The sequence below is a fragment of the Epinephelus fuscoguttatus genome, linkage group LG1, assembly GCF_011397635.1.
Source record: "Epinephelus fuscoguttatus linkage group LG1, E.fuscoguttatus.final_Chr_v1".
Taxonomy (NCBI): Eukaryota; Metazoa; Chordata; class Actinopteri; order Perciformes; family Serranidae; genus Epinephelus; species Epinephelus fuscoguttatus.
In genome coordinates, this window is record NC_064752.1 from 42,979,968 (window position 1) to 42,994,427 (window position 14,460).

Consider the following 14,460-nt stretch of genomic DNA (forward strand, 5'->3'; position numbering starts at 1 on the left):
AGCTTTGAATATAGTGACAAGAGTGGAATTCTAATAAGTACAACCTGTAAATCTAAAGACATCAATTTAGATTCAGTATGTTTGCTTCGACTTTAAATCCAAATCATACACTCAGATTACAAAGTAGCCACAGGCTGTACGGCTGTGTTGCAGCTGAAAACAATTTTATAAGCCAACTTTTCGAGGCTGACGGCAGGCTCTTTCTGAAAGACTTATTTTGTACGCGCTCCATTGTGACGATGTGTTCAAACCTAACTCTTTTACCTTACATTACAATTCAAACATTGCAGAGCAGATTATTTTACAGCATCATTGATTTACCCGCTGATTTATTTACTGGAGACAAAAACTCTTCCGTGGAATATTGTAGAGCAGTGCGGTTTTCTCACACGATCTATGACAATCTAAAGCGCAACACCTTAACAACTCATGCAGCATTATAAATCCTACTTAGCATTCATTAGCTTCACTGTCACAATATTCAGTTACCATAGGCGTAAATTACAATGTAGGGATGGACAATGATGGCACAGTCTGTAACAGTTCATAACGGTCAAAATATATACTACAAAATACTAATAGTATTTAATCCATAGAAAAGAAATGAAATTTTAGCTTCGTCTTCAGACTCCATTTCAGTCCATCTGTCCATTTGTTTTTTTGAATAACATCAAAGACAAAAAACCCATCTCACCTGATAGTGGCTGTATTCAAGCATTTCCAACATGTTATTTGAGTAGTTATTGATACAAATAATCTACATACAGTAATAATCCCTTTATCTTGTTAGCCGACAGTGTGGATGGCAAGTTAGCATGTGCAAATCTGAGAACAGTCACTAGTCCTGCTTAATTTATCCAGGTCTTACAGCTCATTAGTTATGCAAGTTAAGAAATGGAGGAGGACACTGAGACTCATCCTCCCACTGCTGTGTTGTTCCAGTTTAACTATGAATTTATGTCTTTATACAGCCCATTTGACGTCACCACCTCCAGCTCACAAAGGAGTCCTTTTAGTAATTGGCCAGAAGCCGGCGAACTGAAGTTTGCTTAAGGCCAATGAACGTTTAATCTTTAGTTCTGCTCATCCGGTATAAAACATTATTTGTTCTCAGCACCAGGGACACAATTGACACCATTGTTACACTACAAACTAGCCATATGAAAACTCATATGTATGGTGTGTTTACCAAACCCACCCATTTTGGGGATTGGAGGTTAATTACATTTAACCATCAGATGATATGCAGTGACACTGGCAGGGTAAAGAAGGTGAGCAGTTTGATTTACAGGCACATTGAATTTGACTATTCAGATAAGCTTTTGTCCCGCCTAGGTCCACTCCCTCTGTACTGAAAGCACTGGATATCAACCCTGACATTAATAGAGCAGCCGTCAAAGGGAGGCTGTCTCTTTCAAATCTATTTATAGGCTTCATTTTGTGAATCATTTGATCGTAGCACCAAGCACAGTCAATGGAAGGGGCCCAAAGGGTGTGGCAATTGACTTTTAAAAAATGTTGTGGTCAGAGATGCATGGTGGAACTGTAGCAATGTTAGAAACAGGATGGGCTCATTTCCTTAAAAAGCAATCTAATGTTCACAGTGACAGGCAACAATTAGTCCAGGGAGATGTTACTCTCAATATTTAGATCATGTGCATTTGTACCCTCAAATAAAAACATGAAAGTAGCAGAGGATTTTTACTTTGACAAAATGAAAGGGGAGCGTATCTATGTTTCCAGGGTTCTATGTTCCCCATTTAACCCTGCAAAAAAGGTTCTATGTTCCCCGCTTACACAAAAAAGGTTCTGTGTTTCCCGGGTTGTATGTTGCCTGCTTAACCAAGCGAAACATACAACCCTTTTTGTGTAAGTGGGGAACATAGAACCCGGGAAACATAGAACCCTGAAAACATAGGGATGACCCCGAGCCACTAACCATATTACTGCGCAGAAAGAGGAAGAGAGAGGCCACTCATGGATGAGAGGCTCGTGCTCATGACATGAAATGTAAACATTAAAGGTTCAGTAAGAAACAATACATATATAATAAACTATATTATAACTAGATAACTTTTTTGCCATATTTGTTGAAACTGTCACTATATCCTGATTCCTGACTTATGATTGGTACCCAAACCTGGTATTAAACAGGCCCCAGGACTAACTGACAAAAACCTTAGTATTGATAAGTTCAGACAATATCGGTTCTTTCATCTGTACATTTTGGTGTAATTTATTATCATACTGCAGCCTCTCTCCCCTGTTGTCTGTGTCAGGGCTGAACTCCACATTAACACACACACACACACACACACACACACACACACACACATATGACATGAGGTGAAGTCAGACAGCAGAAGATCACTTGCACATTACTCAAATTGATAGCTACTACGCTCATTGCTAAATGCAATAAAACCTTTGCCAGTAATAAGCAAACACTTTATCAATACACGGGTTCAGCTTGTAGAAAGCAATATTTCAGTCTGCTCTGTCTGCAGTCTCATATCAACTAATGGTTGTTTTTCACAAGCACTGCCTGCTAGCTTGGCTAATAGCATATTGTTACAAACAAGCTAAAATGAAAGCTATGTGTGTGTAGACTGTTTAGCTTAGTTTGCCAGTTACCTCAAAACTTGGCAAATTCTTATAAACTCAGCTGCTGACTGACACAAAGCAGCCTCTCTTGCTTCTGTCAGCGGTAACTGCAGACAGTAAATTGTAACAGCAGAGAGAGGAGGGAAGAGAAGAGGATGAAAACAAAACCTTTCCCAGTATTGTGAGTCAGGAATATTATTTATATAGTGACTTTGCTGTTGTAAAAATTACTGTTGCTGCTTTAGAAAAAAAAAACATTTAGTTGTATTTAAATTTTTCAATTCTAAACCTGTTTAGAATGGGTTTTTTTTATTAAAATATTTATAAAAAAGCTATTTTTAGTAATGATAACCCAATGAGAGTATTGATAAAGTACCAAACAGATAAGGAATAATGGTAAGAGTAGTAATATTGATAAAATGTTAACGAATGATGTTACGTCTTTAACATACAGTTATGTAATTAATGTAAAGTTACAGAGGTTAGGTTTAGGCAAGTAAAGTTACTGACACATGGCGAGCATGTTCCTTAAATGACTTTAAGTTCACAGAGATCCAAACACGCATCTCCAGGGGAAAGTCCAGGTTTTTGTGACTCATCAACCACCCCGACCTGCCTCCTTACAAGACCACTCAGGACTGCTTCCTAGTTTACTTCAGTCAGCGTATTGGTCATCCCAGCCTGTCAAAATACGTAGGATATGTACGAAACATACGAACAGTTTGTGAGAACAGCCTAACATAGGAATAACAATCTGTGGGGAAACAATCTGTGTGCACCAAGTGCTCCTAATGTCATTTGCAAGTACCACTGTGCCTGAACTAAAACAGGTGGGCAATTGACTCTTTGCTAAGTCCCGCCCCTGGACGCAGACTGGCCAATCATAACACAGCATCAGGTCGGTTCACACCAGGGTCCGACAGCAACACAGTTGTGCTCCACTGACTCTAATGCAATCATTTCAGCAATTGTGGTAGACAACCCACACCATGTGGCTTCCATGGCTCCCTAAATTGGAGCACTGCTGGCATATAAAAACTGGTCACCATAAAATAAATTCTGTATTTCTGAAAACTCACTCACCTCTGGTCTGACAGAAAATCTTATTTCAGTCAGGGAGGTATTTATATATTTTACCAAAAATAATTAAACATTTTCAAGCATTCAAGTGTGACTTTGATGTGATGAAGATGCACAATGTAAACTCAAATGACTTTTCAGTGAAAGAGTCATTTGTTTTTATTTCAAATGTTTAATTGGGCCATTTCTTTGGTAATGACTTATTTGTTGCAAGTCTTACAGCAGCATTGAATAAGCTGTGTGTATGCTTTTGTGCCAAACAACACAATAATTTTGTTTTAAGGCTGAGACTAATACTCCACAGAGAGATAACATTGTTGTCTCACCAAATTCTTTTTCAGTCTGGGCTCTGCAATTTAACTGTTGAGTATAATGCCACAGTTCTGCACATTATTAATGGACAAGCACATACAATAGTTTTGCTTCAGGAAAAGTGAAGCATCAATTATTTACACCATTTCAACCTATATTTTGTCTCTGTCGATGATGATGATGTGAATCTGTTGTTACAAGCAAAGCACACACAGCAGAAAAAGTTAATGTACTGAATTAAAAGCTGATTTTATCACTATGTTAAATACTAAACTATTCCCAGAAACATTTATCTGAGGAGTTAAGCTCCTTATCAGGAGCCTCACACGTGATGACGCACGATCAGTAGTGCAGCTAAATAATGCAAGCATCTGCTGCCACATCTCGTGTAACGCTGCTGGAGCAGTCTTTGTCTAAATTATTGGACTCACTAGGAGCTGGAGAGGTGAACACAAACATAGGGGAAGTGCCCTCTGGCTGGACACAGCCTTCTACGATAAAACAGAGAAAGCATTCTTTGTAAACTCATAGTAGAGTGTTTCTTTGTCTCCCCTCCGCAGTGTGGCCTTTTCCTTCAGCAAAACCTTTGGGTTGAGGAACTAACAACAAGGGATGCATTTCATTTATCCCTACAGCAAGCCGAACCCTCACTTTATTCATAGACTCTTTGTGAGACAGAGGTTTAATACCTTCTCAAGGAGAACACATGGGTCCATGTTTTAGATGCCTTGAGGACCAGTAACATTATGAGAGATAGTCGTCACTCCTTGACCCCTGACAAGAAACAGATCCATTCATATCTAGCAGCCAGCTTCACTCTGTTTCTTACTGCCTTGGTAACCAGCCACACTTGGGGGCATTTTGTCAAAGGAGGATGCTTAACATTAAGGGTGTGCTAAAAGTTAAGGAGACACTAAAGTGAAGTCTTTGCTGTCAAATCACATCAAAGTCACCGCAAGTCAATATCACAAGTGCACATGGGATGAGTGGATACATAACATGTAACAGATAATCATATAAACCAGACCTCTAGTGAGAGAGAGCTATTCACAAGGGTATAAGTTTTTTTACATATCAAACTGAGGGTTTGGGACGTCCCCTGGAAAATTTTGAACATCAAACACTTAAATTTCCCGCATTCTGGTGCATTTTTAAGCATTGATTTTTGCCCTTTCCACACCAATTTATTGCGGAAATCTCTTTGATTTCGTTTAAATAAAAGTGCTTTGCTACTTTCATGTTTGTATTGGGAGTTACCCATGCCCATCTTCTAAATATTGACGGGGATGCATCCACTGCACTTCTCCCTGAAATCTATACCTTATCACATTATTGAGGTTACCTATGATCAGAATTAAATCCTCATACTTACTGATGTAATTTCAGTTCGTTTAATTTGAAATAAGATAATAATAATTTCTAAATGTTTCTAAAGGGATGTAGTATATGAGCTGACTATGTCATCGGGAGGTGGAGAGGATGATGGATGGCATGTCACCTTGGTGAGATACCTGCCAAGCTGCAGACCACTAGTCAAGATCAACATATAACAAAAAGGGTTGTGACTTTCCAGCATTTTTTTTTAGGTATTATACATGAGAGTTTTTAAGTGACCTGTTGCTGTGTTTCCAGAGGGAATAGTGCCATGAAAAGCAGTTTTTTTGTTTGTTTGATTGTTTGTTTGTTTGTTCTTAATCAAAATGTAGCTGTGTTTCCTGCCAGGATACTGGCATGAAAGCATTTATTTTTTGCCGAGAACATAGCTGCTTTTCCAGAGGGCATTGTGCCCCCAAACCAGGCACTTGAAACAAAAATGTGATCTGTTTTCCTAACCATAACCAAGTGATTTTTGTGCCTAAACCTAACCACACATAAACCACAGTATTGTTGAAAACACAGTTTCAATGTATCTGCTACATAATGACAATCAGATGGTTTGCAGATTTGTTCATGCCAAAACTTTTTTCTAGCGACTGGACTGAAAAATACACTTGAAATTAAAAGGAAGTCTAGGTCCTTGGACCAAATTGTTAAGTTATTTACTTAAGTTAGTCACACTCCCCCACTCTTGGGTTTCCCAACCATTTTTGTCTGACATACCTCAACCGTCCGATCAGATGAGTTAAAGTAGCCCTTTATCAACACCACCTGTCATTTTAAAAGTGTGATGGCTTGAGTGGATTTCAGTTATGTCAGCAACTAACAATTATTTTCATTGTTCATTAATTTGTTGATTATTTTTTGGATTGATTATTTTTACTGTAAAATGACTTTTTTTTTTTTTTAAACCAAACCAACCAGTTTAAAATGTCCTCTTTGGTTTCTCTGCTGGAACCAATTTTTTTTTTTATTTAAATGTTCAATTGATTCTTTTAAATAGCTGGCAGTTAATAATCTGTTAGTTGACTTACCAATTAATCATCTGATCATTCAGCCCTAACTGTAATCTGAATGTTATTTAAGGCTTAATTATAGCAGACTGCTTATTCTTACAATACATACAAAACATAGTGATCTTGGAATTAAAAGGAGTACCTCCTGGTTGGGAATCACTAGCCTAAATGACATCATTGGCATATTAAATGACCTGTTAATGAGACCGGTTGCACTACATTCCAAGTCATTTCCAAGCACACAATAACAGACCCCCAATGACATAACCATTAACCAATAATACATAAAATCAGGCAGATGTACCCGGGTGTCTGCAGGTAATAAAGCTACACCCAGGTTTATATTTCTGGATGTCCTGGCAACGTTGAAATATGACATTAACTAGAACAGGTCTGTTCAGCTACTCAGCTAAATCACAGTGTGAAGTCAGCAGCTTAATAAATCCTAAAAACTGAAAATAAAAAGTCAACCCAGGGCTCATTTCGGCTTCTGTATGTACTCTGTGTCCATTTCATCCCTATTAGCATTTGTTTTCTTAAAGCTTACGGATATGGACAAAACAGAGCAGTACCACCAGAGATCGTAGGGGCAGTGTAGCGTATTTCAACTGAGATATGACCATAGGAGATGATAAATACATTTTAAAAAGGCAGAACAGAACAAATCAGTAATAAAGTGAAAATAATTCTCTGTTCATATGTTGCGATGTATTTAAGGGCCTCACAGACTACTGCTGTCTACAATGCTACCTCTGTTAAAAGGTGCATCACACCAACTTCTTCCACTGTCACCCGATTTGTTGTTGAGTGAAACTTTTGACTCTGCTCTCTAGTGCGATCTATTGGCTGAATCTATGCCATCATAGAGGATGCTTGGAAGTATGAGGGTGGTGATGTTTACAATGTTCAAAATGGATGTATCTATTTTGTGCGGAAAGTCTAAAAATAACAACCCAACACTGACTCACACATGACTTGAACCCTGATGTCCTGGGTGAAATTCCTCTGTTTGACCTATTCATCTACCAGACTGTGCTCCCACCATGGACTGTATCGACTGACTTTCTGGCAATGCATTTGTGAGTATTTTGTTGTAAATTTACCCCTTTAATCTCAGAGAATAAATGAGATATGCGCTAGTACTAGCCCTAACCATGACCTTTTTGCTCCCATCTGCCTCCAACGTCAACACGTCAACATGAAGAGAAGCCTACTGGCCAATCGCAACACACAGTAGGATCCATGATAATGCTTTGTAGGGATGGATATTAATAGCTGAACAGCTGCAGTATGACTACTCCCAGTAGGAAGAAAATAGACACTCCAAATTAAAAAAAACCTAAATACAAGCAATGAGTCAAACTTCAACAAGTGATCCTCAAAAAAATGTTGTGTTGTTTGAAATGAGTGTAGTATGAACCACTACACATGTCAGACATGTACTGTAAGAACTGTATCCCCAGTGATTACATTATGTGCAATGCACTCATCAGCATCTGTAGGTGCCAGTAGATTAATGTAAACTGGTTATTAGCACAAATGGTATTTAGACTTCATATCAGTGAATGACATTGAAATTAGTGAACCTTTTTTCACATTGATGGAGAGTAGATACAGTCCATATTCTACACCACAGAGCAGCAGAAAGTTTTTTTGTCCTTGTAAAGACACTTTCTTTGTTCTGCTGAGGCTAATTTGTCATAGTCCACTCCAGCCCACACATCAGATAAAAGCACACAAGACATATCACTGGGAGAGCGTATTATAATCATGGCATAAAATTACAGACTGGACTTCCCCTGTCGGGAACCATTGTGAATAATGCTTCTGTAAATCATCCAAAAATGTGTCCAGACTTTCGGTGCCAACGGGTTTTCGGGGGCTCACTGTGGAAATAAAGATCTGACTGAAACTAGTTTAGGAAAAATGACTAATAAAAATGTAAGACAGAGCTTTTTTCAGGGTAACCAAAATCACCATTAAGTTCCTCTGTATGAGTAGAGGTCACATGGGCCTGGACACTATATGTATACAGATGAAGGTAACCCCAGAGAAATTTCATCAATGTCATTGAATAAATACATGCAGTTTTAACCAGCTGGGCTTACATATTATATCTAGATACTAATTTGTGTGGCATTAATTATTTACAGATTTATAGATGAATACTAGAAACATTGAAAAGTAATTTGATTTTAGAACTAAGGCCTATTATCAAAATGTTCATCCTGGAGCTATTTATGCTTCAGTGAATGGAGCACTGACGTGATATAATGATGTACTGGGCTTCTTTGTTTTACGGTGACAACAGATAAAACCTTGGCCTCCAGGCCAGCTTTGCCTTATTACAGTTTTTCTTTTAATTCAAGCATTTATAGAAAAAAGTAGATATACTGAACTTCATCCCGCATGTGAGTTTTGCTGAGTCATATCCAAGCCTGAGGAAACGAAGATTGATGTGCTTTTTAAGACTAATGTGCAGAACGGGAAGATACTGTAAATTCACAACAGTTTTAAAGAAACTCTGAAAAATACAGCTTCCAAGTTTTAATCCTGTGTAAAATATTTTTGGATTACTCATCTTGAACTCGGGAACATATACATAAATGTACCCAATCAAATGTAATTTGCCATAGCTTGCCAACCCGGTCTATCTTAAATTCCAACACTTTAGCATGTGGTTCACAGTGCCCAGAGGTGCTACATATCATTAGAGGTGTGTGTGAGGATATCAGCTGGCAAAAACATTGTTAATATTTCCAAAAGAGTGTAGCTATGCTTGGATTTGTTCAGTTCTTCCTCATCCTCTACCTGATCTAACAACATGTGTGAGAGAGGTTTGGTGTATTGCTCCATTAGTCACTTCTCAGTATTTGGTTTGGACTCCTGGGACAGTAAGCTGACCTGAACCGGACTATCTGAGAAGTCTGGAGAGTTCATAACAGAGCAGCAGATCAGAAATAAACTATTTTGTGTTTTATGAACCAACAATCAATCCCGTCAATTCTTTAGGCCAGTGTACAGATTTTATAACTGGACTGCTGGTCTTTGGACTCAAACAGCATTCAGCGCTCTAAATGATGATGTGCTGATGCTTTTGTTCCAGTGCTCTGAACAGATCTGACACCTGCTCACCCGCCTGCCTGCTCTCACCCTCGGCTCTCTGTAGCTCTGTGCACCGCAGTTGGTCCCGGTGAAGTAGAGGTCCCCCGAGGTTAGACAAGAATCTTATATTTTTAGGTTGTAAAATGTATTGATGAATATGTAGAATATTACAGATATTCCTGTTATTTTCCTTCGCAATGTCTGATGTCACAAGATAGCTATTGATGCTATTAGCTGGTCTGACCAGCCTGGTCAAAAATTCCTCGCGCTGCTGTAGTGTTGCCAGGTTGGTTCAAAAACATCATTATTAGCCAGAAAAGAACATGAACTTGAAAAAAAAAGTAAGAAAAACTTTCATACTAAATTAAACCAGGCCACATTTTTGTCACCCCACCTAAATTAATTCTTTCCAACATAATCAATCCTACAGTTGCCCAACTGGGTGGAAAATCATCTAATCTGGCAACATTTTCTGGGCATAAAATATTCCACATATTTTTTTATCCATATTTATTTTCACTGTGCTGTGTCGACCAATCAGGATCCACCAGGAAAATCCAAAGATATAACACATATGGCCATTGGGTGGAGAAAAGTACGTCCTTCAGAACAAAGACACTGTAGACAAAATTAGTCATTACACATTTCTGTAACAATGTATGATTTCTGTGAGTGTTATAACTGACATTGATACAAAACAAACACAACACAACAATAACAGGAACAAATTTTCTTTAAATATGTATTTCGTTCCCTGCGCCCTTAATGGACCATATCCCACTGGTTGAGGCCACTGAAGATACAGATGCATTTCTCTAAACCCTACTGAGGCATACATCCTTTCATCGTTGATATATTCTTAAGGTGATGGTAGTCTGATTTTGTCTTAATGTGAATGTTAAAATCTAGGTGTGAGTCATTGGCATTTGGTGTTGAAGACTGACTTATTGAACTTCTTGACTTACTGAATTATTTCGCATTTATATTTATTTCACTGAAGCAAATTGAGGCACTGATATGTTGAATGTACTTTCTCTGTGTTTGTATGGGACCATAGTCACCTGGTGATATTGTTATATAAATGTGTGTGTTGTCTGTATAATGGTAAGAAACTTTTTTAGGGTCATTTGCACTAGTGGCAGCATATAGATGAAGCCTGTTTTCATTTCCATGACGTGAAATATTGCCACTTTGTCACACCCTCAGCCTGTGATACAGACGTCGGAGGGACCCTTTTGCATCTTTCTGATATGCACTGGGATTTTGACTAACTCCAGAGTAAACCCATCCACTGCAGTATTTGAAACTGAGAGCAAATGATGTAGTATAAAGAGTGAGAAGGTAAACATAGGGAGGGAGGGAGGGAGGGAGGAACGGTGGATGGATCAAACAAACACAGGACTGTCACCAAGGAGACCACTGTACGTGTCTCGTGGAAAACCAAAGTCAGAGTTGTTTTGATGTTACAGGTGTAGGTACATCACATTATGTTATGTCTAACTGGGACCTTGTGACAAACATACCTATTTTAACCTAAAACCTGATCTTTTTTCTAAACTCAGTCAAGAGTTTTTGTTACCTTAACCTAACTGTGACTCTCTCACAGCGATAACCACGTGTTACAATGTGTTTTACTCAGGAGACCACTGTACATCACATACATTGCTAAAGGGTGCCCTTTGCTTTGGTATGAGACGCCGAGGGGGTGTGACAAAGTGTCAGTATTTTAAAAACTTGGAAATGAGTACGGGTTGGTAGATGCTGAACAGAAATGACCCGAGAAAAAAGCACTGGGAAACTCCGCAATGTTATTACAGATCAACACAAAGTGGTCCCTGTCCTTTAAATAGGATTCAAACCAGTTTAGCACTGTGGCCAACCGTGTCGAATGCGGCACTGAGATCTGATAATGCTAAAATTGAAACTTGTCCACTGTCTGTGTTTCAGTGGATGTCATTTAAGACCTTCACAAGAGCAGTCTGGTGCTGTGCTGTGGTTTGGTCAAACTCCTGCTTGGAAAACACTAAAACAACTGTTTAGAGCAGTGGATAAGGGAACTGACTTGTCTTGGCTTGTATACTTTTTTTAAAATTTCGTCAGTAATGACGGAGGCAAATTCATTCCATGACCCAGTGGGTAAAGGTTTACAGGCTACTGTCAGCAGTAGCAAATAAGGCACATGAATTATTATTGTTTTTGGAAATAATGAAAGAGAAGGACTACCTCATATTTCTTAGTTCAACATGATAATTACAAAGTCTCTCTAGATAGGTGTCATAATGAACCTAGAACCTAGAAACCTACATCTACTTTAACTTTAATGGGAGCAGTGGTACCAATAACATTGGTCATTTAAAAACTGAAATTATCAGCAGAATCATTGACTGAGACCCAAGCCTAAACGAGTAATTCATTAGATGTCACTTTTCTAATTAACTGTGAACATTATTTGTGTATGATAGTCATCTCAAAGAAAACCCATGAATGATCAGAAAGAGCAACATCAGTCACCACAACCATAAAAATAAATATTAAAATACCAGCAAAAACTACACAGTAAAGGTCTATGCAGATGATAGACAGCAGTTGTGTACAGTGTGCACAGTATTCACATGACCTGGCAATGTTTACAAATACAGCTTGGCACAAGGAATTCTGAGTGCTTGAGATTGCAAAAGGTCACTTGCCAACTGTTTTTGACCAGCAGGCTGCTTTCTTTTTAATGATTAACATAGTTTATGCCTATATATCTTATGGTTTGGCCTCCAATTTCAATTATTGTGGCTGTGTGGATCTGCACTGTAGTCTGGGGATGTAAATGATCTCCTCACAGCCACCTAGATTATTAATAGTGGTATATCAGATTTGTGTAACACTAATTCTGAGAATGCTGTAATTATGAATTCAGCTTCCACCCATACACTTTTTTGAACCTTTCGTTTTTTTAAACTCATAGAGTTGCGTCAGATCAAATTTTTCCAACCACTCCGTAACAGCCTCATAAGATTTCTGAGAGCAGCATACAGCTCAGAAGTGACAATGAGACTCATTCATGTTCTTCTTTTAATGGTTTTGATCATTTTCTCTGTTAAAATCATTCATGAAAACATAAAAAGAAGAAATCCCTACACCAAGTTCACAAATTCCCACTATAAATATAAGTTAACATGTAGCTATGATATGATATGATATGATATATGATACATTTTTTCTATTAATTTTACTCTCACAATGATTTTAGTCATTAAGTGTTGTCACTACCTGTAACTGGCACAGGCTTTTTTTTTTTCTTTTTTTTTTTGTCTCCCACTCAGGAATTTTACCTTCCACTTTTAACTCTAGCCTATGTGCTAAATGATGCAATAACATTTAGATCATTTAGACTAGTGGTTCCCAACTGGTGGTTTGCAGTCCAAAATTGGATTGAGGGTCCATTCTGAATGGACCACAAGTGACTCGCAGATGTGTCAAATTTGTAAAAAATACAGTTTATTTTTAAGTACAAATACGATGAATTTCTGACACAGAGCTTTCCATGTCCTGCTGTAGATTGATTGAGCAATGGACAGCTATTTGACAGGGACAGTAAACTACCTTGATGATTTCACGAAACGCATGTATGTCGCTTAATGTATTAAACTTTGTGGACCTTGAATTAATTAATAAGGAGCAATCTGGACCCCAGGGCTGGATCAGTTGGGAACTACTGATTTAGACAATTAAAGTTATAAACACATTAATACGACAATAATTATAATCCAGTAATATTATTCTCAAATGACCCATTCTAAGTACTTTCACTTTTGGTATTTAGGCAACCCCACAGAAATGTGTAAAATGACTACACACCACACCCCACATTATGTGGTGGTGGCACACTATGTGTAAAAATTAATGCCACCATCACAGAAACAATGATAATGAAGAGACAACTGGGATTCTTTGTTGTGGTGGACACGAATTCCCTTGTTCAACAACGTCATGCAATGTGCTGGGGTTAATTTTACTCCATAAGGAGTATAGAGTGAGAGTGAACGAGAAAGTCTGCATAGGGAGGAGGTCGGTTTGAGGTGGCAGATGACTCAAACAAACACAAGACTTTCATCCAGCAGACTTCTTTCTTGAAAGGATGCCCGTTCAATTACGTTTTAACAGGTCTGACGCTATGGCTGTATCTAGGCTAACGGCTAACATGCTAACTATTATTTCTATGTCACTAGTGACTTGAAACAAATTTAGGACGATAGGAGACGGGTTGAAATAAACCGAAATTTCCCTTTAAGCGAAACAAGCCATAGGTCAGCACCATGGTCTGTACTGAGTAATAAATACAACGAGTGCTTTACTGAAGGGGAAAAGGGGACACATAACAGTGCAGGTGCAATGTTGACTGATTATCAGTCAACATAACAGTGCAGGTGCAATGTTGACTGATTATCATCCTTAGTCTGTAACGTTACATCTCCCTTTTCAGTTTAGACCGAAAGCCTCAATTCACATCATTTTACCATGTTTATAAATGTTAACGTCATGACTATATCCTTCTTTCACATCCTGTAGTCCTTGCCGTCCTTCTTGAAACTATTTTGCTGGATGCCTAGAAACTATTAATCACTGTGGCACTTGTTGGGAATAGAATGATTTTATGCATTTTACTATCAGTTGTGTTTCACTATATAAGTTTTAGATGTGTGAACAATGAGAATACTGAGATGATTTCAGCTGATCTGAATGTGTTTGCTTTGCAGAAGCGGAGAAGTACAGGAGAGGAAGAGACATGAAATCTGAGGAGCACATACCGCAATGCTTAGATAATTAGTTTCATATATGGTAAAAATAATAGAAAGTGATGTACAGATAGTAAGGTACAGCACGTGTAGGGAGTTGTGTTGTTCTCTTGTCTTTCAAAACAGGAACCACGCCCCCACTGTCAGCGGGAAGGAGTCAGATTAACACGAGGCAGGGG

The 14,460-nt window shown here is 38.3% G+C and overlaps 1 protein-coding gene across 1 annotated transcript in view; it reads right to left on the minus strand.

The window, feature by feature from the left end:
- The window catches only part of mitfa (melanocyte inducing transcription factor a), a 36,110-nt gene that overhangs the window by 6,744 nt on the left and 14,906 nt on the right, over positions 1 to 14,460 (minus strand). The window lies entirely within an intron of this gene.